Source organism: Stegostoma tigrinum, chromosome 9, assembly GCF_030684315.1.
Source record: "Stegostoma tigrinum isolate sSteTig4 chromosome 9, sSteTig4.hap1, whole genome shotgun sequence".
Taxonomy (NCBI): domain Eukaryota; kingdom Metazoa; phylum Chordata; class Chondrichthyes; order Orectolobiformes; family Stegostomatidae; genus Stegostoma; species Stegostoma tigrinum.
This window is the reverse complement of record NC_081362.1, coordinates 76,979,380-77,004,872: the sequence shown is the minus strand read 5'-3', so window position 1 is coordinate 77,004,872 and position 25,493 is coordinate 76,979,380. Positions and strand designations below refer to the sequence as shown.

General features: G+C 44.8%; 1 protein-coding gene across 8 annotated transcripts in view; it reads left to right on the top strand.

Moving 5' to 3' along the window:
- The window catches only part of LOC125454579 (muscarinic acetylcholine receptor M3-like), a 232,258-nt gene that overhangs the window by 192,803 nt on the left and 13,962 nt on the right, over window positions 1–25,493 (top strand). The gene's annotated exons all lie outside the window — the stretch shown is intronic.

Genomic DNA, 25,493 nt, shown 5'->3' with positions numbered 1-25,493 from the left:
ATTGGAGACTCAAAGATTTGTTTTTCCTATTACGCATTGAACTTTGATGCTTGCTTTTTTATAATTTATGGATAAGGACTTCCAAATCCCTGTGTTTCATGCCCTAGCCAATCTGTCTCAATGGGATTGGCAGCAGGACATCCAAAGGATTAAAAACTCTTTTTTAAAAAATCCAAGGATCAAACAAGTTTGCAATGCAAAGATATGCATTGTGAATAATAATTTGCCGAGTTAATTTGTATGCCTGTACTGTGAGATGGGAAGCTTTAATCAGAATGATAGGGGTGCTAGAAGCAACTGATCATGTGACATTGGCTGAAACAGTCATATTATCTTGGTAAATGTATAATCATAGTTAAAACGCATCAATGTTCATTGGAGATAGTGGGAACTGCAGATGCTGGAGAATCCAAGATAATAAAGTGTGAAACTGGATGAACACAGCAGGCCAAGCAGCATCTCAGGAGCACAAAAACTGACGTTTCGGGCCTAGACCCTTCATCAGAGAGGGGGATGGGGTGAGGGTTCTGGAATAAATAGGGAGAGAGGGGCAGGCGGACCGAAAATGGAGAGAAAAGAAGATAGGTGGAGAGGAGAGTATAGTTGGGGAGGTAGGGTGGGAATAGGTCAGTCCAGGGAAGACGGACAGGTCAAGGAGGTGGGATAAGGTTAGTAGGTAGGAAATGGAGGTGCGGCTTGAGGTGGGAGGAAGGGATGGGTGAGAGGAAGAACAGGTTAGGGAGGCAGAGACAGGCTGGGCTGGATTTGGGATGCAGTGGGGGAAGAGGATGAGCTGGGCTGGTTGTGTGATGCAGTGGGGGGAGGGGACGAACTGGGCTGGTTTTGGGATGCGGTGGGGGAAGGGGAGATTTTGAAGCTGGTGAAGTCTACATTGATACCATTGGGCTGCAGGGTTCCCAGGCAGAATATGAGTTGCTGTTCCAGCAACCTTCGGGTGTCATCCTTGTGGCACTGCAGGAGGCCCATGATGGACATGTCATCGAAAGAATGGGAGGGGGAGTTCTCCAACACATCCCTCACCTTCCTGGACCTCTCAGTCTCCATCTCAAGGTAACCAGCTAGAAACTGATGTCCATTTCAAGCCCACCGACTCCCACAGCTACCTAGAATACACCTCCTCCCACCCATCCTCCTGCAAAAATTCCATACCCTATTCCCAATTCGTCTGCCTCCGCCACATCTGCTCCCAGGATGAGACATTCCACTCCTGCACATCCCAATGTCCAAGTTCTTCAAGGCCCGCAACATTCCCCCCACAGTGGTCGAGAACGCCGTTGGCCGCGTCTCCCGCATTTCCCGCAACGTATCCCTCACACCCCGCCCCCGCCACAACCGCCCCAAGAGGATCCCCTTCGTTCTCACACACCACCCCACCAACCTCCGGATACAACGCATCATCCTCCGACACTTCCACCATCTACAATCCAACCCCACCACCCAAGACATGTTTCCATCCCCACCCTTGTCACCCTTCCGGAGAGACCACTCTCTCCGTGACTCCCTTATTCACTCCACACTCCCCTCCAACCCCACCACACCCGGCACCTTCCCCTGTAACCGCAGGAAGTGCTACCCTTGCCCCCACACCTCCTCCCTCACCCCCCTCCCAGGCCCCAAGATGACTTTCCACATTAAGCAGAGGTTCACCTGCACATCTGCCAATGTGGTATACTGTATCCATTATACCTGGTGTGGCTTCCTCTGCATCGGAGAAACCGAGCAGAGGCTTGGGGACCGCTATGCAGAACACCTCCGCTCGGTTCGTAATAAACAACTGCACCTCCCAGTCGTGAACCATTTTAACTCCCCCTCCCATTCATTCGACAACATGTCCGTCATGGGCCTCCTGCAGTGCCACAATGATGCCACCCGAAGGTTGCAGGAACAGCAACTCATATTCCGCTTGGGAACCCTGCAGCCTAATGGTATCAATGTGGACTTCACCAGCTTCAAAATCTCCCCTTGCCCCATCGCATCCCAAAACCAGCCCAGCCTGTCTCTGCCTCCCTAACCTGTTCTTCCTCTCACCCATCCCTTCCTCCCACCTCAAGCCGCACCTCCATTTCCTACCTACTAACCTCATCCCACCTCCTTGACCTGTCCGTCTTCCCTGGACTGACCTATTCCCTCCCTACCTCCCCACCTATACTCTCCTCTCCACCTATCTTCTCTTCTCTCCGTCTTCAGTCCGCCTCCCCCTCTCTCCCTATTTATTCCAGAACCCGCTCCCCAACCCCCGCTCTGACGAAGGGTCTAGGCCCGAAACGTCAGCTTTTGTGCTCCTGAGATGCTGCTTGGCCTGCTGTATTCATCCAGCTTCACACTTTATTGTCATCAATATTCATTAGCGTAGCATTTCAAAGCTCCTACAGGCCAAAAATAAAATGGAGAACTCTCTCCGGATTTCATTAAAATTCCAACATGCTGCGTGATGTCAGTGACAAGCCATTCAATGGCAGGTAAACCCGATTTTTAAAAATTAGGCTGAGCCACTTTCACAAACAGAAGGAATTAATAATTTGGAGCCAACAGCAAATACCAATATTTATCAGATAATTTTGCACAAAAGGCACACTTAAAACAAATAAAACATGTCCTGCAAAAAGCAGGAGGCAAAATTTCTGTGGCATCAATCATATGTGTTTAGAATATAATTGTGACAGCATTATCTCAATCTGATCCAGAAGGATGGTAATGAATGATGCAATTGTATGAAAGAGCCATAAAGGCAGATCATACAGAGGAAAGACAGTTAGAATAGAACGAGATGGAGTTTTGTTTTTCAGTCTGCAAGAATGCCAATGTAAAAGGGAACAGACCAGAGAGTCAAGGCTGGGGAACGAAGGCCTGGGGGTGAAGGACTCAGGTTGATGAGGGTGAAGTTGTGTCTGGTTAGGACTGGGTACGTCGGTTCAGGCCAATAACATTTACTTATTTACGGAGCCAATAGTCGAGTGGTGCTATTTCTAGATTTATTTACCCAGAAACTCGGCTAATGTCCTGGGGTCCTGGGTTTAAATCTCGCCATCGCAGTTGGTGAAATCTGGATTCAATTAAAAAAGAATCTTTTAAGTTAGGAATCCACTGATGTCCATAAAAGCATTGATGATTTTTAGAAAAACCCATCGGATTCACTAATGTTCATCTAGGCATGGATATCTGCCATCCTCACCTGGTCTGGCCATTAGCCAACTCTAGTCCCATACAATATGATTCACTGTCATTTGCCCTCTGAAATTGCCTTGCAAGACATTCAGTTCAACTAGGGATGGGCAGTAAATGCTGGCCAGCCAGACACACCCATGTCCCATGAGTGAATGAAACAAAAACTTCATTTGGAGCCTTGACATGCTGAATAAGCAAATTTGTAGCAAATTAATGTACATTATAGCAAACTTCCATTCTGAAGCGAATGAGGTCATTGTGTATTCTTTCAATCAAGTTTAAAGCAAACAGAGGATAATATTAGTTACAAATGAGTCACAAGTATTGACCAGTTAGGGCAAATGGACTTTTCTTTTGAGCTGCAAATTCTGTGTAATTTGATATCATTTGCCAAGTTTTGTGGATGAATTCAAATTGAACACTGTGCTGTATTTCACCTTGTTCACAGTTTACTTGTACGATCCAACATTTGTCAATCTCAGTTACGATCCTATGCTGAATACATGCAGATCTCAATGGACTAAGTCATTTCAAACTCATTTTTGAAATCTGTACTGTGATGAGGCCAAGTATTCTCTGTGCTATCACATCCATTCATCTTGTCTTCATGATTGGTTTGTTATGGTTATTTATCTGAGTAACAAATCAATTCTGACACCTCGCACATGTGCTGGGAACTGATAGCAATTTCACCATCTCCAACCAACTAAAATGCTTGCTTATTGAACAGTAAGTGTACATAATTGTTTATGTAAGCTGGCACAATCAAAATGCCAGCCTGCATACAAATGAAATAACAATAAATCTGGACTTTATGCAGAGCTCATATCATATCTTAAGTCCAGTCACTCATTGAATGGCCAAGCAGTGAGTGATGCATTTCTGGTTAGTGCTGCGATCCCAGCTGATGTCATTACCGGATAATTCAGATCCCACACTGAAATCTAGCTTGAGAGGTCTTTTTGCTTATTTTAAGAGGAAAGGTCTTTCGCTAAAACATAATTAACAATTCGACAGATCTGGTTTTATCACTAAAGCGAAGGTATATTATGCAAGAGAAAATTAGAGATAAAATATAATAAACCACATTATTGACAAATAGTCTGAAAGATTTCAAAACAAATGGGAAAATACAATCTCATCCACCCCAACGCCATCAGATTACAATGCTTAAACACAGGGAGTAATCCCGTCTCTATCACATTTATAAGTTTGACTAAAATAAAAACAGAAAATACTCAAGAAACTCAGCAAGTTTGGTAGCATCTGTAGAGAGAGAAATAGTAACATTTCAAGTCTAATGTGACTTTTCTTCAGAATTTTTTTGCTTTTACATAGTTTTGACACTTTCTTTTTCAATTCCGAGTCTTGACAGTGTAATAGCCTTTTTCACAATTATTCACCCAGCTGTACTTAGACTTTCTCAGCTTCCAATAAACCTTTCATTGAGCTAACAACTTCTGGTTAGGAACTTTCAAACTAAAATCCTTACACTGGGGATTTTTACCTACTTTTTAACCTTTCTGAGCAACTTCTCTAAGAGAAACTTTTTCATACATATAATTTCAAATAGGGCTTCTATGACCTAATTCCCCTGAGCAAAAAAAAAGCCCTGATCCTTCTCAACTGAAAGCAAGCCAATGCTCATCAATGTTTATTCTTTCCTTCTTTGGGAGAGTACGATGTTGACAAATTCCTATTATGACCCCAGAGACTTTCCCTCTTATACTGGTTTAAAAATAAAGCATGACTTGAAAATACTGACAAGTTAATCATTCACTCTTCATGCACACAGGCCAAAACACATGCCACTAGCTTAAAATCCAAACTGTAAAAGAAATTATGTCGAAATTCTTAATATTTTATTTTAACCTCGTCTCACCAACATTGGTTTGTTGATTTAAAATAGGTTTCTCTGTGGATTATGTGTCTGTATCTAATCATTTAAATTATGTCCTCTTGTTCTTCAGGATATCATTTTGTCAAGTCGATGGACATACTTGAAATACATCTCTTACCATGTATTCCTTCATGTCAGTTACTTCAGGTGTAACAAACACTTCTGTGCGGTTACATTAGTATTCCTAGATTACGCCACATATTCTTGACTTTCGGATGATTGCTTTGAAAGGTCAAAAGTTGTGGGGAAGAGAATCAAATGTATTCTCCCATCTTGGTGCCCATACCTCTAGTGGTGGTCAAGTCGTTCACTTTAGTTCACTAAAAAAATCTTCATAGGTAACAACACAAATAACTTCAAAAGAAAGCTGTCAATTCATTAATTTCCAGTTAATTAATTAATTTCATAACACTTGCCTTTAACTTGATATATTCCACTTAATTATACCTAAGGTGAGTTACCCATTCCCAATTGATACTGTATCACATTGTCCCTGTCACTATTAATTTATTTTAAGTGGAACATCCCACTAATTACCATTCTATCTGATTCAGGAACTCTGGATAAATCTTACTGTCCAGTTTAAATAAAAAGCATGCTTTCATCACATCTTTAAAACAGAAATCAAACATTACAAATTTTGTTTGTTCTTTCTTACAAAAAAATACATACAGTTTTCTCAAAATTAACTGGCTCACTTATGCTTCACATTTCTTTCTTGTAAAATTATCACAAATTCAGATACGGCAGTGGCAGACTTGAGGGGTTTTTTGTGTACAGCCTCAACAGTGTTATTGGGATGTCTTCCCAAGCAATCTTTCTCATTTTTAATACAAATTAAAAGCGTCTAAGCTGTTGGCCTTTGTTTAAAATTAAAATTGAAAAATCAAATGTATATGTCCCCTTGAACCTCAATTAAGTTTCCTGATGTGTGCTTGAAATAACAACTTCATTCAAATTACTTTATCAGTTGAAATTTCAGAACCAATGATGACCAGGTTTAGTGGTTTTGAATAGTACATTTATAGTGGAGACACTTTCTCAAAGCTTTTGCCTTAGCAAGACTCTCACTGTCCTTTGAACACTGTTTTAAAGTCGCAAAAACAGAATTCACTTAGGTTTTGGAGGTTAATAATGCCCAAATATATCTGTGAATTCTGAAACCCAAAATTTAGTCCTGTCAAAAATCATATGCCTAGCCGGATGGAAGGTGTGTGGTACGATTTAAAAGCAGTCAGTAGACAGATTTAACTCTCTACTGCTATGAGAAAGAATGGGACTCAAGCCACTAGGTGATATCATATTATAGGGATGGGGAACTCTCAATTTTACTTGGCTTTATTAGACACTAAAAACCGAAAATACTTTAAACTCACTGGTTCTTGCCACCATACCCAGAAACTTCCCCACCATGTGCCTGCTGCCATTGGCTATGTGGCCACCTTTGAAGTACCAACGGTTTCCACAGATGACGTCACATCCGCGGTTACCCGGTACGCCACTTCCAGTACAACCTACACCATCAACATTGCTGCTGAAGCCACCGCCTCCTTTTCTGAGGCCAACACAGACATCGAAGACATCGCTGCCGCCAATACTAACATCGAGGACACTGCTTCCATCGACATCCTCGATTTACTGGCTGACGTCGCTCTGCCCGTTGTCGCCTTCTCTCCGCCCACCACCATCGCTCCGCCCACCGGCAACTTCACTCCGCCCACTGGTGACGTCAGTCCGGCACCGCCTTCACAGCCAGCATCTCCAGACAAAGACAATAACACCCAGCCCTGCCAAGTCTTCACCAATGCCCCAGACCTCCCTATTGCTGAGGCCGAATGGTCAGTCCTCAATAAAGGACTCACCTTTGTCCCCCTCCACCCACACATCGACGAATACAACTCTCGTTTGGACATTGAGCAGTTTTACCACCACCTCGGCCTCTGCGCTTATTTCTTTAACCGTGAGCCTAACCCTCCCTCTACTGACCCCTTCTCCCTCCTCCAATGCACCCCCTTTTCCTGGACACTACCCCAAGGCCTCCTACTCTCCCTCGACCTCTTCATCTCTAATTGTCCTCAAGACATCAATCACCTCGACCTCTCCACCCCTCTCACCCACTCCAGCCTCTCCCCCGCAGAATATGCAGCCCTCCACTCCCTCGACTCCCAGCCCAACCTCACCATAAAACCCGTGGACAAGGGAGGCACAGTTGTAGTATGGCGCACTGACCTCTACATCACCGAGGCCAGACACCAGCTCTCTGACCCCTCCTCCTACTGCCTGCTTGATCATGACCCCACCCTCGAGCACCAAACCATCATCTCCCAAACCATCCACAACCTCATCACCTCAGGTGACCTCCCACCCACAGCTCCCAACCTCATTGTTCCCCAACCCTGCCCCGCCCACTTCTATCTCCTTCCCAAAATCCACAAACCTAACTGCCCTGGTCAACCCATTGTCTCGGCCTGCTCCTGCCCCACCAAACTTATCTCCACCTATCTGGACTCCATTTTCTCCCCTTGGTCCAGGAACTCCTGACCTACATCTGTGACACCACCTATGCTCTCCACCTCCTCCAGAACTTCCAATTCCCCAATCCCCAACATCTCATTTTCACCCTGGACATCCAGTCCCTGTACACCTGCATTCCTCAAGCAGATGGCCTAAAGGCCGTCCGCTTCTTCTTGTCCTGCAGGTCTGGCCACTCCCCCTCTACTGACACCCTCATCCGCTTATCCCAACTCGTCCTCACCCTCAACAAATTCTCCTTTAATTCCTCCCACTTCCTACAGACAAAGGGGGTGGCTATAGGCACCTGCATGGCCCCAAGCTACACCTGCCTCTGTGTAGGATATGTGGAACAATCCCTCTTCCAAAGATACACTGGCCCTATCCCCCACCTCTTCCTCCATTACATTGATGACTGTTTTGGCCCTGCTTCATGTTCCCATGAGGAGCTCAAACAGTTCATCCAATTCACCAACAACTTCCATCCCCACTTCAAGTTTACCTGGACTATCTCCAATACCTCTGTCTCCTTGGACCTCTCTGTCTCCATCTCTGGCATCCACCTGGAAACCGATATCTATTTTAAGCCCACCAACTCCCACAGCTACCAGCACACTCAACCTCTCACCCACTTTCCTGTAGAAAGACCATCCCCTATTCTGAATTCCTTCACCTCCGCCACACCTGCTCCCGAGATGAGGCATTCCACTCCCCAACATCCCAGATGTCCTTTTTTTCAAGGACTGCAACTGCCCCTCCACAGGAATCGAAAATGCCCTTGACCGTGTCTCCCTCATTTCCCATAACTCGTCCCTCACACCCCCTCCCCACAATAACAACCAAAACAGAATCCCCTCATCCTCACGTACCACCCCACCAACTTCCAAATCCAACGCATCACCCTCCAACACTTCGGCCTTCTGCAATCTGACCCCACCACCAAGGACATTTTTCCCTCCCCACCCTTGTCTGTTTTCCGGAGGGACCACTCTCTTCATGACTCCCTTGTCTGCTCCATGCTCCCCTCCAGCCCCACCACCCCCAGCACTTTTCCCTGCAACCAAACCAAGTGCTACACCTGCCTCTACACCTCCCCCATCACCCTGATCCCAGGCCCTAAGAAGACCTTCCACATCAAACAGATGCTCACCTGCTTATCTGCTAATGTGGCATTCTGTATCCACTGTTCCCGTTGTGGCCTCCACTCCATTGGGCAAAACAAGCAGGGGCTTGGGGACAGCTTTGCAGAACACCTATGCTTGGTTTGTAACAAACAACTACACCTCCCAGTCGCAACCCATTTCAGCTCCCCAACCCCCCACCTGACTCCTCAGATGACTTGTCCATCCTGGGCCTCCTACATTGCCACAATGAGGCCACCCGAAAGATGCAGGAACAGCATCTCATATTTCGCTTGGGAACCCTGCAGCCCAAGGGTGTCAATGTGGACTTCACAAGCCTCAAAATCTCCCCTCCCCTGACTACATCCCAAAACCAACCCAGCTAGCCGCCCCCCCAACCATTCCTCCCACATCAAGCCCCACCCCCATCTCCTACCCACTAACCTCAACCTGCCTCCTTGACCAGTCCATCATCCATGGACCGACCTATCCCATCCCTAACTCCCCACCTACATTCAACGTTCCTGGCTCTAACCCCGCCACTTTGACCTGTCTGTCTCCTCTCCACCTATCTTATCCTTTATCCATCTTCTATCCACTTGCCCATCTCTCCCTATTTATTTCAGAATCCCCTTGGCCTCCCCCATTTCTGAAGAAGTGTCTCAACCCGAAATGTCAACTTTCCTACTCCCCTGATGCTGCTTGGCCTGCTGTGTTCATCCAGCTTCACACCGTGTTATCTCAGATTCTCCAGCTTCGGAATTCCTACTATCTCTGAATATCAGATGTGCTCTTTTTAAGAATACACTTCAATCTTCACTGGAGATCCCTCTCACCTCACTGGGGAATATGGACTTCTGCCAATTTGTACTGGAACTGGAAGGTCTCTAGAGGGATTCTGAAGAAGGGACACTGGATTGTTTCTCTGCTTTCTCTCCACAGATGCTGCCTGACCTGCTGAGTTTCTCACCTATTTGAGTTTTTGCTCCGGGAGATCTCTTGCCCACCTTTGATTCACGGCATGGTAGGACTAACGTGTGAGGAGAGGTTGAATTGGTTAGGATTGTATTCGCTGGTATTCAGAAGACTGAGTTGGGGCGTGAATGGATCTCATAGAAACCCATAAAATTCTAACATGACTATAACAGGGTAAATGCAGGAAGGAGGCTCCTGACGGCAGAGAAGTCTAGAACCAGGAGTCAAAATCTAAGAATATGGGGTAAACCACTTAGGACTGAGATGAGGCGAAATTTCTTCACCCAGAGAATAGTGAGCCTGTGGAATCCACTATCACAGGGAACAGTCAAGGCTAAAATATTGTGTGTTTTCAAGAATGAGCTAGAGATAGCAGTAAAGGAATTAAAGGATATGGGAGTAAGCAGAAACAGGCTATTGAGTTAGATGATCAGCCTTAATCATAACGCATGGTGGAGGGGGTTCAAAGGGCTCCTATTTTTGTGTTTTTATGCTTTCCAGTCTCAGTTCTACTCCGGTGGCATTATACTACAGCTTTGCCTCATTAGATTTGGAAGGTAGAGCAGAGGGTTGAGCCTATTCAGTAATGCTCACTAAATCAGCTGGAATTGTTCACGCTGTCCCAGGATGTTCAAGGCCACCTGGCCTCTTTCCTGAGATAACTAATGCGTCTATCTGCTGTTTGCAGAATTCTGCTAGGCCTTTTCTTTGTTCCTGTTAATTCCAACTGTATTCGACTTGATGGCAAGTGACTGTTGTATTGAATCATGGCAAGATTTGTGTGAGCCTCTTGCAAAGTCTCAGCAAGGATTGTGAATAATGGTTAGGGCTTGGGTTCTGGTGAGTCAGCTCGCATTAATTGGTGAAGGCCTCTAGTAACAACAGTATGGTCTACTCACCTGCACAGCAACTATGAGAAGGGAAGACACCAGGTCTCTCCGGGAGGCCTAGAGGACTCATAATGGACCCTGGCTTTTCAGCATAGTGTTTTGGGTCATTGCTTAACTGGACCTACTGAGCTCCCTGTCTGATCTTTGTAATCTCTATTGCTGCCACTCATCTCTTTAGATTCTGTGTGATTGGGTCAAAGCTTATAAGCGTAGGAGGAAGAGGAGGTAGGAAGCAGAATGTGCCCACCTTATCAGGCTCTTCCCTATCCTACAGCAATCTTGGGTGCAGTGAGCCAGCTTTTGCAATGGAAACAGCAAATTTAGAGTCGCAGAGACAGTAAGGGCTGCAGATGCCGGAAGGTAGAGTCAATAAATGTGGAGCTGGAAAAGTACAACAGGTTAGACAGCATCTGAGGAGCAGGGAAATCAACTCTTCCAGCTGAAACCCTTCAGGATTAACAAGGGGTTTCGGTCCGAAACATTGACTTTCCTGCTCCTCAGATTTATTGATTTTGGGGACCCCTTCTTTGCACAGGGTTCTTTTGTGACCCAGACATCTGGCTACTGCATTAGCATTTCCTCAACTCCTGTTCCCAGGTTGTCCTAATGGATCAACTGAACTTCCAAACCACTGTTTTGCTGTTTTACGCATCCATTGTTCTACAGACTGAGCCTGTTCGGTAATCTTGGAGAGTATTCATCTCCATCTGGGTCCTCTCCCTCCTCAGACCAGGTTTTTCTATTGCAGTTAAGAAGTCTCTCTGCAAACACACTATGAAATTCAGATGGGGACTGTTTGATCCTAACTAATACATTAAAATCAGCTTCCCTCTGTGCCTTTCTCTAATACCCTAACTGGTCTTTCTCTAATATCCTAACTGGCCTCTTGCCATAGTATCCTGGTACAGTTGTCTTCTAAAGTCCAGTGAGCAGGCAGCTAGGAGGATCTGTTTGAAATCCTCAAAATTCTAACTTTGGGTGTTTGATTCTAAACATTTCCTTTTTCGGCATGAAGTGAAGGATATCTGAACTCATATGCATTGTAATACCCAGTTCTTCCTCAAAAGGCCCTAACCCTAGGTAACAGATAACAGGAGTCAATGTATGCTTGTGAGTTCTTCTTTAACCGCACTGGGAGTTCCAACTTCACCTCTATCTTGCTCAGTTTTCGCTGTGGTTCTTGTGAGAACACATACAGGCTTCAACATAGAAGAGAGGCAGAGCAGGAGGGTGCTTGTTTCCCTAGCCTGTATTAAGGCTGCTTGTCTTATTAGTGGAGAAAGAAGGCATCACTACATCTTTGTAGCTAAGAGCTGTCTGGAGGTTTTTTTTCATTTTGGCCATTCATGGGTTTGCTTCAGGGGAAGCAATACATTTTTGCCAAATAATTCTCTCCAAGCACACCTTGAATCCTATAAGAAAGAAACTGAAAGAACTGCAGATATTGGAAATCAGAAACAAAAACAAAAATCGCTGGAAAACTCAGCCAGTCTGGCAGCATTTGTAGAAAGAAAGCAGAGCTCTGGATCTAGTGGCTCTTCTTCAGCCCTTGAATATGTATTTCCCGTCTCAATCTCACATCGTGTGGTCATAATTCAATGTCTCATTTCAGATTTTCTCTCTGTTTGTTCTTGTAGCATGCCTCATTACACGCTTCTACCTCCCATGTTAATTGAGGGAATAAGCTGTCACTTTCCCTTGATAAGTTTGGAACTCATTCCCTAGATTCCTTGCATTTCCTGTTCAGCCGCACGGCACACACATGGGCACTGTCGGTCAATTTATTCCAGACTTGCTTTTCTTTTAATCTTACACTTTTGAAGGTCCCAAGAAAGTCTGTCAAAAAAAGGCTCATATTCTCCATCTCGGTTTTCCGACCACAACTCCAGCTTCTCCAGTTCACGCAATTAAACTTCCTCGCAACCAGCATCCAGCCAATGCCAAAGCCACTGATTTACTTGAGAGTTACTGAATTCACATTTAATTACAGTCTAAGACTGCCACTTCAATCTTCTTAAAATTAAGCCTCGACTTCTGTGAATCCCACTCCTGACATCACTGTTGATTTTGGGCCATTCGTGATCACAGTTACTTGATATTGACAGTCCTGGATTTGTAGCCATTTCCTGATAGTTGATTAAATTTGTTAAGATGAAGCAGTTTAGATGTGGTATTTAGTTAATTAGGCAAAGAGAGGAAATTCACAACCTGTGACATACAGAAAGCTTTCACTGATCCTGAAACTGTTCTGTAAAATGGAAAAGTACAGGTTATGCATTTGTAACCCCCAGATACCTTACAGCCTTTTGACTCATTGAATCCCTGCAGTGTGGAAGGCAGGCCATTTGGTAGACACTGACCCTCTGAAGAGCATCCCAGCCAGACCTATCATCTCACTGTGCCCCCCACACCCCCGGGCCTCCACCCTCTCCCTGTAAACACTACATTTCCCATAGCTAATCCACACAGGTTTAAGGGGGAAAACCATAATTTCCAACAAGTCCAAAGCCATCAAGGCAAATGTCTAATTGGAATGATAAGGCATCGGGCCTCGGAGAAAAAGTCAATACAAGGGCTCCTGCTAGTGGGTGAGGTCCCAGCTGCCCAAATAAAAGCTAGCCATTGTGACCAGACTTGAAGTGTTAAAATTGGTGTTGCCGATTTCCACAACGGAAAAACTGTTATTCTAGTTTTTATTTAATGAAGAACTGAAAAGTTTCTCAATTTGTTACTTTAAGAGAACAAAGGAATAAATGGTGCATGAAAACTCCCGACCGATAATTGTCAAGCTGCTCTGTAATTTAGAAATGCAGCTAATTTTCTCACAGGATCTTGTGCAATATTCCGTGTACACTGTGCTGATTCAGGCAATGTAAATGCCAACAACTGTTTTTATTCTCTAGTTCTACTGGCAGGGCAGATATGAGTAAGGCATGTTAAATAGCTATGCTTCATCAGCCTTGGCAGACAGCTGTTGCAAAGTTGGGTGGAATACTTAAGGATTGGAATTTGGTGTTTGTAAAATGTTGGTGCTTCTAAAATGCTGTGGCGAAAGCAGTGTGCGATTCCTTGAAAAGGAGATGGGCTTTTTCTACGCTTAAAGATTCAAATAATGAGGTCTATGGGTTTGTAGGTGCACAGAGCACCTGAATTAAAACATTTATATCAAAAGGCTGTACTTTTAGCAGGCAAAGCAGCATTTTTGCAAAGGCAATAGGTTTCTTACTTTAGCCAATTTATTTAAACCAGGCCATTATGTATCAAAAACCAATTCAATTTAAATCTGATCATTTTGACAATGTAGGGCCATTCATATTGTAAGAAACTGATGTATCATTAAGGGTATAAAAGATGAGGGCATTTGGAAAATTGGGGAAGAGACAACTGCAAACTGCCAAGAGAACAGCTCTCAGCTCTAAAAGAAATGATCACCAGCTGTCACAGAACTCTCTCAACCTTAGAGTAAGTTCCATCTAAGTTAAAGATACCTACAGCACATGTAGTTAATGTTCCTGACAAAACAATTCAATGGAGAAGATGTTTCTGGCAGAAGGATTTACCAAGAAGACATTCCTGACAGAAGAATTCATCGGAGATGAAACAGAACATTCCCGCAGATGTAGCCTGGCTGTAATTTTGAGAGTTTAAATTCTAACTCTTAAATTTTATTTTACACATGTAGGACTTGTATTTATTGGAACAGCATATAATTCTAATCTTGTTTTATTCAAGAATAGTTAGTGGTTAGCAGGGATATATTCAGTTTGTCAATAGTTTAGTTAATGTGTTCATTGTTAGATAAATTGTTAACTGCTAATTGTAACATGAGTGTCAGGGGTTTATTTTATTTAACCAGTCCTTTAGACAGCTTGGGGGCTCTTTTAATAAATTATAGGGCAAGACACGTCTCTCTGGATGTTTGGGCTTTAGATATCTGAGGGGTGGGGTGAGAGGTGGGGGGAACCTCCGCTTTATAGGGGCTCAGGTCCTGGATCTGGATGGCTTGGGTCTGGGCTCTGAGACAACACAGTGTGGAGCTGGAGGAACACAGGAGGCCAGGCAACATCAGAGGAACAGGAAAGTTGATGTTTCTTGTTGGGACCCCTCTTCAGAAAAAGGGAAGAAGGGTCCCAATCCAAAATGTCAGCTTTCCTGCTCCACTGATGCTGTCTCTGGCTCCAGCATCAGCAGTTCTTATTATTTCTGGCTCTGGGATCGAGACAGGTTGGGACCTGTCGGGTCCAGGATTTGAATGCATTTGAGTGATTTGGATGGATCTGGACAGACTTGAACAGATTTCGGGCATGAAAGGTCCCAACAGATTTAAGCAGACATGGGAATTAGTGTCCTAGAACGTAAAACTTAGGTGAGAAGTGAAAAATTTGTTCAGTTTTGTTTTTTATTTTGTTTAAATCAAAATTTGGGAAATGACTCTTAACATTGCCAAAGAGGTTCTGGGGTTGAAGAGGTGCTTCCTAAATTTGCCAAGAGAGATTAGAAAGACAGAAAAAGAAGAATTTTTTAGAATTAGCAGACAGGCTAGAATAGGGTTTAACTAGGAATAAGAAGAAAACTAAAATTGTAACGGAGTCGGTCAAGTTTTTAGGTGTGCAGTGGAGTCGGAAAAAAACTAAACTGCAAATAAGGCAACTGAAGTTAGTGAATGAAAGAAGGATAGCTTGAATTATGGTTAAAAGCAGAAGACAAAGAAAAAGAAAAAAAATTTGAGTTGAAAAAGATGAAGCAGTTTGAAAATGAAAGAGAAGAGAGAGAAGGAAAAGAAGAGAGTTTGAACTTCAAAAATTGCAAATTGAGTAGGAAAGTTGACTTAAAATGGATGGAAATGAAGATAGACAATAGGCTTAGAGAGGATAACAAAGTGTGGGGCTGGATGAACACAGCAGGCCAAGCAGCATCTCAGAAGCACAAAAGCTGACCTTTCGGGCCTAGACACTTCATCAGAGAGGAGGAGGGTGATGATGAGCAAACCCATCGTAGCCAAAGGTCTGGTAGGGATATACACAAATATGTCTAAACATTACCAAACTTCAGTGAAAAAGATGTAGAAGCCTTTTTCATTTCCTTTGAGAACTTGGCTAACTGGATGAACTGGCCAGTCACTTCATGTATGATGTTATTTCACACCAATTTGATATGCAGCGCTAGTGAGGTGTTTTCAACTCTGTCAGAGGAGATGTCAAGAGAATATGAAGGATTAAAACAGGCTATTTTAAATGCCTACAAATCAGTACCAGAAATATATAGACAATGGTTCAGAAATGCAAGAAAGGAACCAGGTCAGACTTATATTGAGTTTGAAAGAATTAAACAGAGCAACTTCGATAGATGGGGAGTATTAAAGATAGAAAAGATGTATGAGGATCTTAGAGAGATTATTCTGCTGGAGGAGTTTAAAAGCTCACTTTCAGGAGTGGGAAGAATTCTTGCTGAGGAACAGAGGCTTCAAATAGTGAGAAGAGCTGCAGAGATGGCAGATGAATACGCATTATTGCATAGCTAGAAATCTAGCTTCTGACAGCAATTTCATTCTGTGAGGGATAGAAATTGGGACATGGGGGGATCCTTTAATGATAAACGACAAGTAGATCATACTGGCAACAGTTTGCCACATGTGAAGAAAGAAAGCCAAGTGGGTGAAAAAGGGGTGCAAGACTCTGGTATTTTCATTGCAGAAAAGTGGGGACACACTAAGTCACAGCACTAGTGGATCAGGAAAGGCACTGGGAAAAAGGCTATGGCAAAAGAATCTAAAACAGTGGGATTAGTTGAGGTAGTGAAAGACATCCCAGTAGAAGTCAAGGAGCTGCAGGAGCGTGCACAGCCTAGTCACGGATTGGATAGTAGATAGTGCCCGATCTTTTCAAAGACTTCACCTGCAATGGTAAAATTTACTCAGGTAAAACAGGGGGAGTAGGTAAAGAAGCTAACATATTTAGAGATATGGGAGCTGGTCAGTCTATAATAGTAAGGGATGAAAATATTTGCACTCCTTCTAAAATGTTGCCCAAGAGAGTGATAATCTGTGGATTAAATGGAGAGAGAATTAGTGCTCACCTGTGTAAGATAAGGCTAGAAAGTCCAATCAAGACTGGGGAAGTGCCAGTGGGAGTGATTGAAAGAGTGGCAATTCCAGGAATACAGTTTGTTCGTTGAAGTAATATAGCCGGACCAAAGGTGAGAGTGATGCCCATTGTAGTAGAGAAGCCAAAAGAAAACCAAGGAAGTGAGGAGTTAAAAGGAAAATACCCTGGAATTGTTTTGGACTGCGTGGTGTCAAGACCCCACAGCTACAAGCTAGAACAAGAAGGGAAAACAAAAGAGAAAGATGAAGGAGTTGAGGTCCAGTTTGCTGACACCCTGTTTGATGAAACAGTAAAAGTAAAATCTCAGCAGGCAGAGCTGTTTAGTTCTGAAAGGCAAATAGAGTTACAACAAAAAGATGAGAAGATAAGTATTTATATCATAAAGCTGACTCGGGAAAGGAATCATAACATATTCCAGAATGCTATTACCTTAAGGATAAGATTTTAAGGCGGAATTGGAGACCTTGGCATGTTAGCACAGATAAGAAATGGGCGGAAGTGCACCAGGTTGTGTTGCTGGTAGAACACAGACAGGACATATTGCGAATTACCTGTAGGAGGTCATCTAGGAGTGAGGAAGACCCAAGCTAAGATAAAGAAGTACTTATCTGGCCTGGATTACATAAGATGTGGTTGAGTTTTGCCGTACCTGTCATACGTGTCAGACGGTAGGAAAGACACAGGCTGTAATAACACCAATGCCTTTAATACCAATTCCCACATTTGATGAACCTTTCACACAGGTACTGATTGATTGTGTAGGTACCCGCCCTAAAACCATAGTGGGAACTGGTATTTGCTAACCATAATGGATGTGTCCACCAGGTTTACAGAGGCAATTCCATTATGGAATGTTGAGACAAAAACAGTTATGGAGGAATTAAAAACTGAAAGAACTGCGGATGCTGTAAATCAGGAACAGAACCAAAGTTTCTGAAAAATCCCAGCAGATGTGGCAGCATCTGAAGAAGGAAAAAACAGAGTTAATATTTCAGGTCCGGTGACCTTTCCTCAGAACTGAACTCTGAGGAGTTGGGGGGTGACCCGGACCCGAAACGTTAACTTGTTTTTGTCATCGCAGATGCTGCCAGAAGGTTGTGGAGAAGTTGTTTGTTCTCTTTACCAGTTATGGAGTACCCAGGAGATTCAGTCAGACCAAGGTTCCAATTTTACTGCCAGATTATTTAAGGAGATCATGGGATAGTTGAGGAATTCAACACTTTGAATCAAGCACATACCATCCTGAATTTGAGGGACAATGAAAAGGTGGCATCAAACCCTAAAGACCTTGCTAAGGGCTTATTGCCAGAATTACCCAAATGTTTGGGATTAAGGTATCATATTTACTATTAAAAATGCTCCAAATGAATCGACTCTGTTTATTCCATTTGAATTGATATTCAGACACAAAGTAAGAGGGCCTTTAAAATGAATTAAGTAAAAGTTGGTAAGTCCAAAGTCAGAAATCTCACAGTTGGGTAATGTGTCTGCGGTGAGAGAAAGATTAAAAAGAGTAGGTGAGTTAGCTAGACAATATTTGAAGGTGGCACAGCACATAATGAAGCAAGAAGCAGATAGGAAATCTGAAATTCGTACATTTGCCAATGGAAATAAACAATCGGTGCTATTACCAGTGGTAGGAGATCCCTTCAAAAGCAAGTCCCTATCAAATTGATAAGAAGTGAAGTCAGGTGAATTATCTGGTAAAGATGCCAGCTAGGGAAGAAAAATTATCAGGCATGTCATGTGAACATGCTGCAAACTTAGTACAACAGGGAAAGGGAACCAGAGCAATAGATATTAGCTATTGCCTCTCAGAGTGAGGAATCAAATCCAGGTGATTTGGATTTTTATGAGCCTCAGAATAAATTGATCAATGAGGAAGTTCTCAAGGATTTGGATCGGGTAGTGAGCTATCTGTCTCAGAAACAGAGAACTAACTTGAAAGACTTATTACAGCGCTATGAGGACATCTCTAGAAATAGAATGGAGGGGACTAACACCATAGCAGATGAGATTGGTGTAGGGAATGCTGTCCTGATAAAACAACACCCCTACAGATTTAATCCTCTTAAAGTGGCACATGTTCAGAAGGAAGTGGAAATGATGTTCCAAGACTTCATTGAGCCAAGTCAAAGCAAGTAGATAATAAAATGTGAGGCTGGATGAAAACAGCAGGCCAAGCAGCATCTCAGGAGCACAGAAGCTGACGTTTTGGGCCTCGACCCTTCATCAGAGAGGGGGATGGGGTGAGGGATCTGGAATAAATAGGGAGAGAGGGGGAGGCGGACCGAAGATGGAGAGAAAAGAAGATAGGTGGAGAGAGTATAGGTGGGGAGGTAGGAAGGGGATAGGTCAGTCCAGGGAAGACGGACAGGTCAAGGAGGTGGGATGAGGTTAGTAGGTAGATGGGGGTGCGGCTTGGGGTGGGAGGAAGGGATGGGTGAGAGGAAGAGCAGGTTAGGGAGGCAGAGACAGGTTGGACTGGTTTTGGGATGCAGTGGGCGGAGGGGAAGAGCTGGGCTGGTTGTGTGGTGCAGTGGGGGGAGGGGACGAACTGGGCTGATTTAGGGATGCAGTTGGGGAAGGGGAGATTTTGAAACTGGTGAAGTCCACATTGATACCATTAGGCTGCAGGGTTCCCAGGCGGAATATGAGTTGCTGTTCCTGCAACCTTCGGGTGGCATCATTGTGGCACTGCAGGAGGTCCATGATGGACATGTCATCTAAAGAATGGGAGGGCGAGTGGAAATGGTTTGCGACTGGGAGGTGCAGTTGTTTGTTGCGAACTGAGCGGAGGTGTTCTGCAAAGCGGTCTCCAAGCCTCCGCTTGGTTTCCCCAATGTAGAGGAAGCCACACCGGGTACAGTGGATGCAGTATACCACATTGGCAGATGTGCAGGTGAACCTCTGCTTAATGTGGAATGTCATCTTGGGGCCTGGGATAGGGGTGAGGGAGGAGGCGTGGGGGCAAGTGTAGCATTTCCTGCGGTTGCAGGGGAAGGTGCCGGGTGTGGTGGGGTTGGAGGGCAGTTTGGAGCAAACAAGGGAGTCACGGAGAGAGTGGTCTCTCCGGAAAGCAGACAGGGGTGGGGATGGAAAAATGTCTTGGGTGGTGGGGTCGGATTGTAGATGGCGGAAGTGTCGGAGAATGATGCATTGTATCCGGAGGTTGGTGGGGTGGTGTGTGAGAACAAGGGGGATCCTCTTTGGGCGGTTGTGGCGGGGGCGGGGTGTGAGGGATGTGTTGCGGGAAATGCGGGAGATGCGGTCAAGGGCGTTCTCGATAACTGTGGGGGGAAAGTTGCGGTCCTTGAAGAACTTGGACATCTGGGATGTGCGGGAGTGGAATGCCTTATCGTGGGAGCAGATGCGGCGGAGGCGGAGGAATTGGGAATAGGGGATGGAATTTGTGCAGGAGGGTGGGTGGGAGGAGGTGTATTCTAGGTAGCTGTGGGAGTCGGTGGGCTTGAAAATAACTGATGTCCATTTCAAGCCCACCGACTCCCACAGCTACCTAAAATACACCTCCTCCCACCCACCCTCCTGCAAAAATTCCATCCCCTATTCCCAATTTCTCCGCTTCCGCCGCATCTGCTCCCACGATAAGACATTCCACTCCCGCACATCCCAGATGTCCAAGTTCTTCAAGGACTGCAACTATCCCCCCACAGTTATCGAGAACGCCCTTGACCGCGTCTCCCGCATTTCCCGCAACACATCCCTCACACCCCGCCCCCGCCACAACCGCCCAAAGAGGATCCCCTTTGTTCTCACACACCACCCCACCAACCTCCGGATACAACGCATCATCCTCCGACACTTCCGCCATCTACAATCCGACCCCACCACCCAAGACATTTTTCCGTCCCCACCCCTGTCTGCTTTCCGGAGAGAGCACTCTCTCCATGACTCCCTTGTTCGCTCCACACTGCCCTCCGACCTCACCACACCCGGCACCTTCCCCTGCAACCGCAGGAAATGCTACACTTGCCCCCACGCCTCCTCCCTCACCCCTATCCCAGGCCCCAAGATGACATTCCACATTAAGCAGAGGTTCACCTGCACATCTGCCAATGTGGTATACTGCATCCACTGTACCCGGTGTGGCTTCCTCTACATTGGGGAAACCAAGCGGAGGCTTGGAGACCGCTTTGCAGAACGCCTCCGCTCAGTTCGCAACAATCAACTGCACCTCCCAGTCGCAAACCATTTCCACTCCCCCTCCCATTCTTTAGATGACATGTCCATCATGGGCCTCCTGCAGTGCCACAATGATGCCACCCGAAGGTTGCAGGAACAGCAACTCATATTCCGCCTGGGAACCCTGCAGCTTAATGGTATCAATGTGGACTTCACCAGTTTCAAAATCTCCCCTTCCCCAACTGCATCCCTAAACCAGCCCAGTTCGTCCCCTCCCCCCACTGCACCACACAACCAGCCCAGCTCTTCCCCTCCACCCACTGCATCCCAAAACCAGTCCAACCTGTCTCTGCCTCCCTAACCTGCTCTTCCTCTCACCCATCCCTTCCTCCCACCCCAAGCCGCACCCCATCTACCTACTAACCTCATCCCACCTCCTTGACCTGTCCTTCTTCCCTGGACTGACCTATCCCCTCCCTACCTCCCCACCTATACTCTCTCCACCTATCTTCTTTTCTCTCCATCTTCGGTCCACCTCCCCCTCTCTCCCTATTTATTCCAGAACCCTCACCCCATCCCCCTCTCTGATAAAGGGTCGAGGCCCGAAACGTCAGCTTCTGTGCTCCTGAGATGCTGCTTGGCCTGCTGTGTTCATCCAGCCTCACATTTTATTATCTTGGATTCTCCAGCATCTGCAGTTCCTATTATCTCAAAGCAAGTAGAGTTTGTCGCTTGTGTTGGTTCCCAAACCTGTTGGTACTCAATGATTTTTCATAGATTATCAGAAGGTCAGTGTGGTGATCTGACTCATACCCAATTCCAAGGCTGGAGGATTGTGTGGAAAATGTAGGACAAGCCACTTACATCACAAAGTCAGTCTTACTTTACTGTTACTGGCAAGTACCTTTGTCAAAGAGAATGAAAGATGTTTCTGCTTTTGTAACCTCAAATGGGCCATATCAATTTAAAGTCACACTGATTGGAATGAAAAGCACACATGAAAGGCTTTCAAAGACTTATGAACAGAGTTGTGACAAGATTTACTAATTGTGCTGTCTATATCAATGACTTAGTGATCTTTAGCCATTTAATGAAAGATCACCTGGAGCATTGGGCAAAGCTGTTTGAGAGACTACAGAAGGCAAAGTTGGTCATAAACTTGGCAAAAGCAGAATTCATGAAAGCGGAAGTGATATTCTTTGGGCACAACATTGGACACGGATGGAAGACACTGAGGAACGTGAAGACAAAGGCCATTGAGGAATTTCCAAGACCATCCTCAAAGAAGCAAGTGCTAAGATGTTTAGGATTGAGCAGGTTCTACAGGAATCTTGTACCAAACTTTAGTAGTACAGTGGTGTTAATTCATTCACCAACTTGTTAAAAAAAACATGAAAATTCCAGTGGATAGAACAACGCAAGGAGGTGTTTGAGAACTTAAAAGCAGAGTTAAGCTCCTCACCAGTTTTAGTCACACCAAATTTCTTGAAACCCTTTGAAGTTACCATAGACACAACTGATGTAGGTGTTGGAGCTGTGTTGATACAGGAGGATTATTGTCAAATTGAAAGGCCAATCGGTGATTTTTCAAAACACTCAATATCCAGCAGAAAAAAATTCAACCATCGAATAAGAGTTATTGAGTTGGGTACTGATCTTGCAATGTTATGATGTCTACATTGCAAAATATGCACCAATGATGGTTGTGTATACCGATCACACCCTTTGAGATTTCTGGAAAGATTTAAGGACAAGAACCCCAGAGTATTTTATTAGAGTCTTATGTTATAAGCATTTAATTGACAGATTGTACATGTTGTGGGTCATGAAAGTATTACTGTGGATGCTTGATTGCATGTTTAATAAAATGTTTATATAAGATAGAAACAGTAGTCTTCAGTGTTATATATATGTAGAATTATTATGAGATCCGTAAAGTTAGATTAATGAGATATGGATCTAGTAATAATTGCATTCAGATTTAGGAAAGAAAAAATGAAGCCATATTTTCATAATGATCGTTCACATTCTTTCTCAAGGGAGGAGGTATTGTGAAGTTGGGAGAGTACTTATGGATTAGAAGGCAGGATGTTAGAGTTTGGTTTATAAGATGTTGGAATTTGCAAAATGTCATAGGTAAAGCAGTGTGTGGTCCCTTTAAAAGGTGATGTGATTTCTCTATGCTTAGAGATTCAAAAACAAGGTCTGTGGGTTTGCAGGTGCACAGAGTGCCGAAATTGAAATATTTGTATCAAAAGGCTGTACTGTTAGCAGGTAAAGCAGTATTTTTACCAAGACAGTAGGTTTTTGAAATTAGTCAATTAATTTAAACTAGGCCCTTCGATACCAAAAACCAATTCAAAAAGCTACACAGGCCCTATCCCCCACCTCTTTCTCACTTACGTCGATGACTGTATCGGTGTCACTTCGTGCTCCCATGAGGAGCTTGAACAGTTCATCCACTTCAGTAACACATTCCACCACAATCTTAAGTTCATCTGGACCATCTCTGATACCTCTTTCTCCTTCCTGGGCCTCTCTGTCTCCATCTCTGGCATCCACCTGGAAACCAATATCCATTTCAAGCCTACTGACTCCCACAGCTACCTAGGATATATCTCCTCTCACCCACCTTCCTGCAAAAAGGCCATCTGCTATTCTCAATACCTTTGCCTCCACCACATCTGCTGACGAGATGAGGCATTCCATTTCTGGACATCCCAGATGTCCTTGTTTTTAAAGAACCGCAACGTCCCCTCCACAGTAGTTGAAAACATCCTTGTCTCTCAAATTTCCCGCAACTCATCCCTCACACCCTCTACCAGCAATAACAATCAAAACAGAATCCCTCTCATCCTCACATACCACCCCACCAACCTCCGAATCCAATGCAGCATCCTCCACCACTTCCGCCATCTGCAATCTGACCCCACCACCAAAGACATTTTTCCCTCCCCACCCTTATCTGCCTTCCAGAGAGACCACTCTCTCTGTGACTCCCTTGTCTGCTCCACACTCCCCACCAGCCCCACCTCCCCGGGCACTTTTCCCTGCAACCGCAGGAAGTGCTACACCTGCCCCTACACTTCCCCCCTCACCCCCATCCCAGGCCCTAAGAAGACCTTCCACATCAAGCAGATGTTCACCTGCACTTCTGCTAATGTGTATCCGCTGTTCCCAATGTGGCCTCCTCAACATCAGGGAAACCAAGCAGAGGCTTGGGGACCGCTTAGTGGAACACTTACGCTTGGTTCACAACAAACAACTATACCTCCTAGTCGTGAACCATTTCAACTCCCCCTCCCACTCCTTGGACAACATGTCCATCCTGGGCCTCCTCCAGTGCTACAATGATGTCACATGAAGGCTGCAGGAACAGCATCTTATATTTCACTTGGGAAACCTGCAACTCAAGGGTTCAATGTGGACTTCACAAGCTTCAAAATCTCCCTCCCCCGACTGCATCCCAAAACCAGCCCAGCTTGTCCCCACCTCTCTAACCATTCTTCCCACCTCAAGCCCCACCTCCATCTCCACCCCACTAACTGCATCCCGCCTCCTTGACCCATCCGCCCTCCCTGGAACAACCTATCCCCTCCCTAACTCTCCATCTATGCTCCCCTTTACTGGCTCTAACCCTGCATCTTTGAACTGTCTGTCCCTTATCCACCTATCTTCTCCCTTATCCATCTTCTATCCGCCTCCCCCTCTATCCCTATTTATTTCAGGATCCACTTACCCTCCCCCATTTCTGAGGAAGGCTCTCGACCCAAAATGTCAACTTTCCTGCTCCTCCGATGCTGCTTGACCTGCTGTGTTCATCCAGCTCGACATCTTGTTATCTCTGATTCTCCAGCATTGGCTGTTCCTACTACCTTTGCATCATTTTAAATCTGATCATTTTGACAACCTAGGACCAAACCTTTTATAAGAAACTGATGTGTCATCAAGGGTATAAAAGATTTTTGGAAAATTGGGGGAGAGCCAACTGTCATCTGCCAACAGAATAGCTCTCAGCACTAAAAGAAAGAATCACTGGCTATCACAGAATTTTCTAACCTTTCGAGTAAGCTCCATTTAAATTTAAGGTACCTATGACGGCACAGTGGCACAGCGGTTAGCCTCACGGCGCCAGGGACCTGGCTTCGATTCAACCGCCACGCGACTGTCTGTGTGGAGTTTGCATGTTCTCCCTGTGTCTGCATGGGTTTCCTCCGGGTGCTTAGGTTTCCTCCCACCATCCAAAGATGTGCAGGGTAGGTGCATTGGCCATGCGAAATTACCCGTAGTGTTCAGGGATTTGGAATTTAGGTGGGCTATAGGGGGATGGGTCTGGGTGGGATGCGCTGAAAGTTGGTGTGGACTTGTTGGACTGAAGGGCCTGTTTCCATACTGTATGATGATGAAGTAGTTAAATGATTCTGACAAAGGAATTCAATGGAGAAGGTGTTCCTGACGGATAAATTCATCGGAGAAGACACAGAACATTCCGGAAGATGTAACCTGACTGTAACTTTGAAAGACTAAATTCTATTTTTTTAAAATTTTACATTACATTGTATTTATTGGAACAGCATACCATTACAATAATCTTGTTTTATTTCAGAATGGTTAATAGTTAGAAGGGACTTATTCAATTTGTTAATAGTTTACTTAATATTTT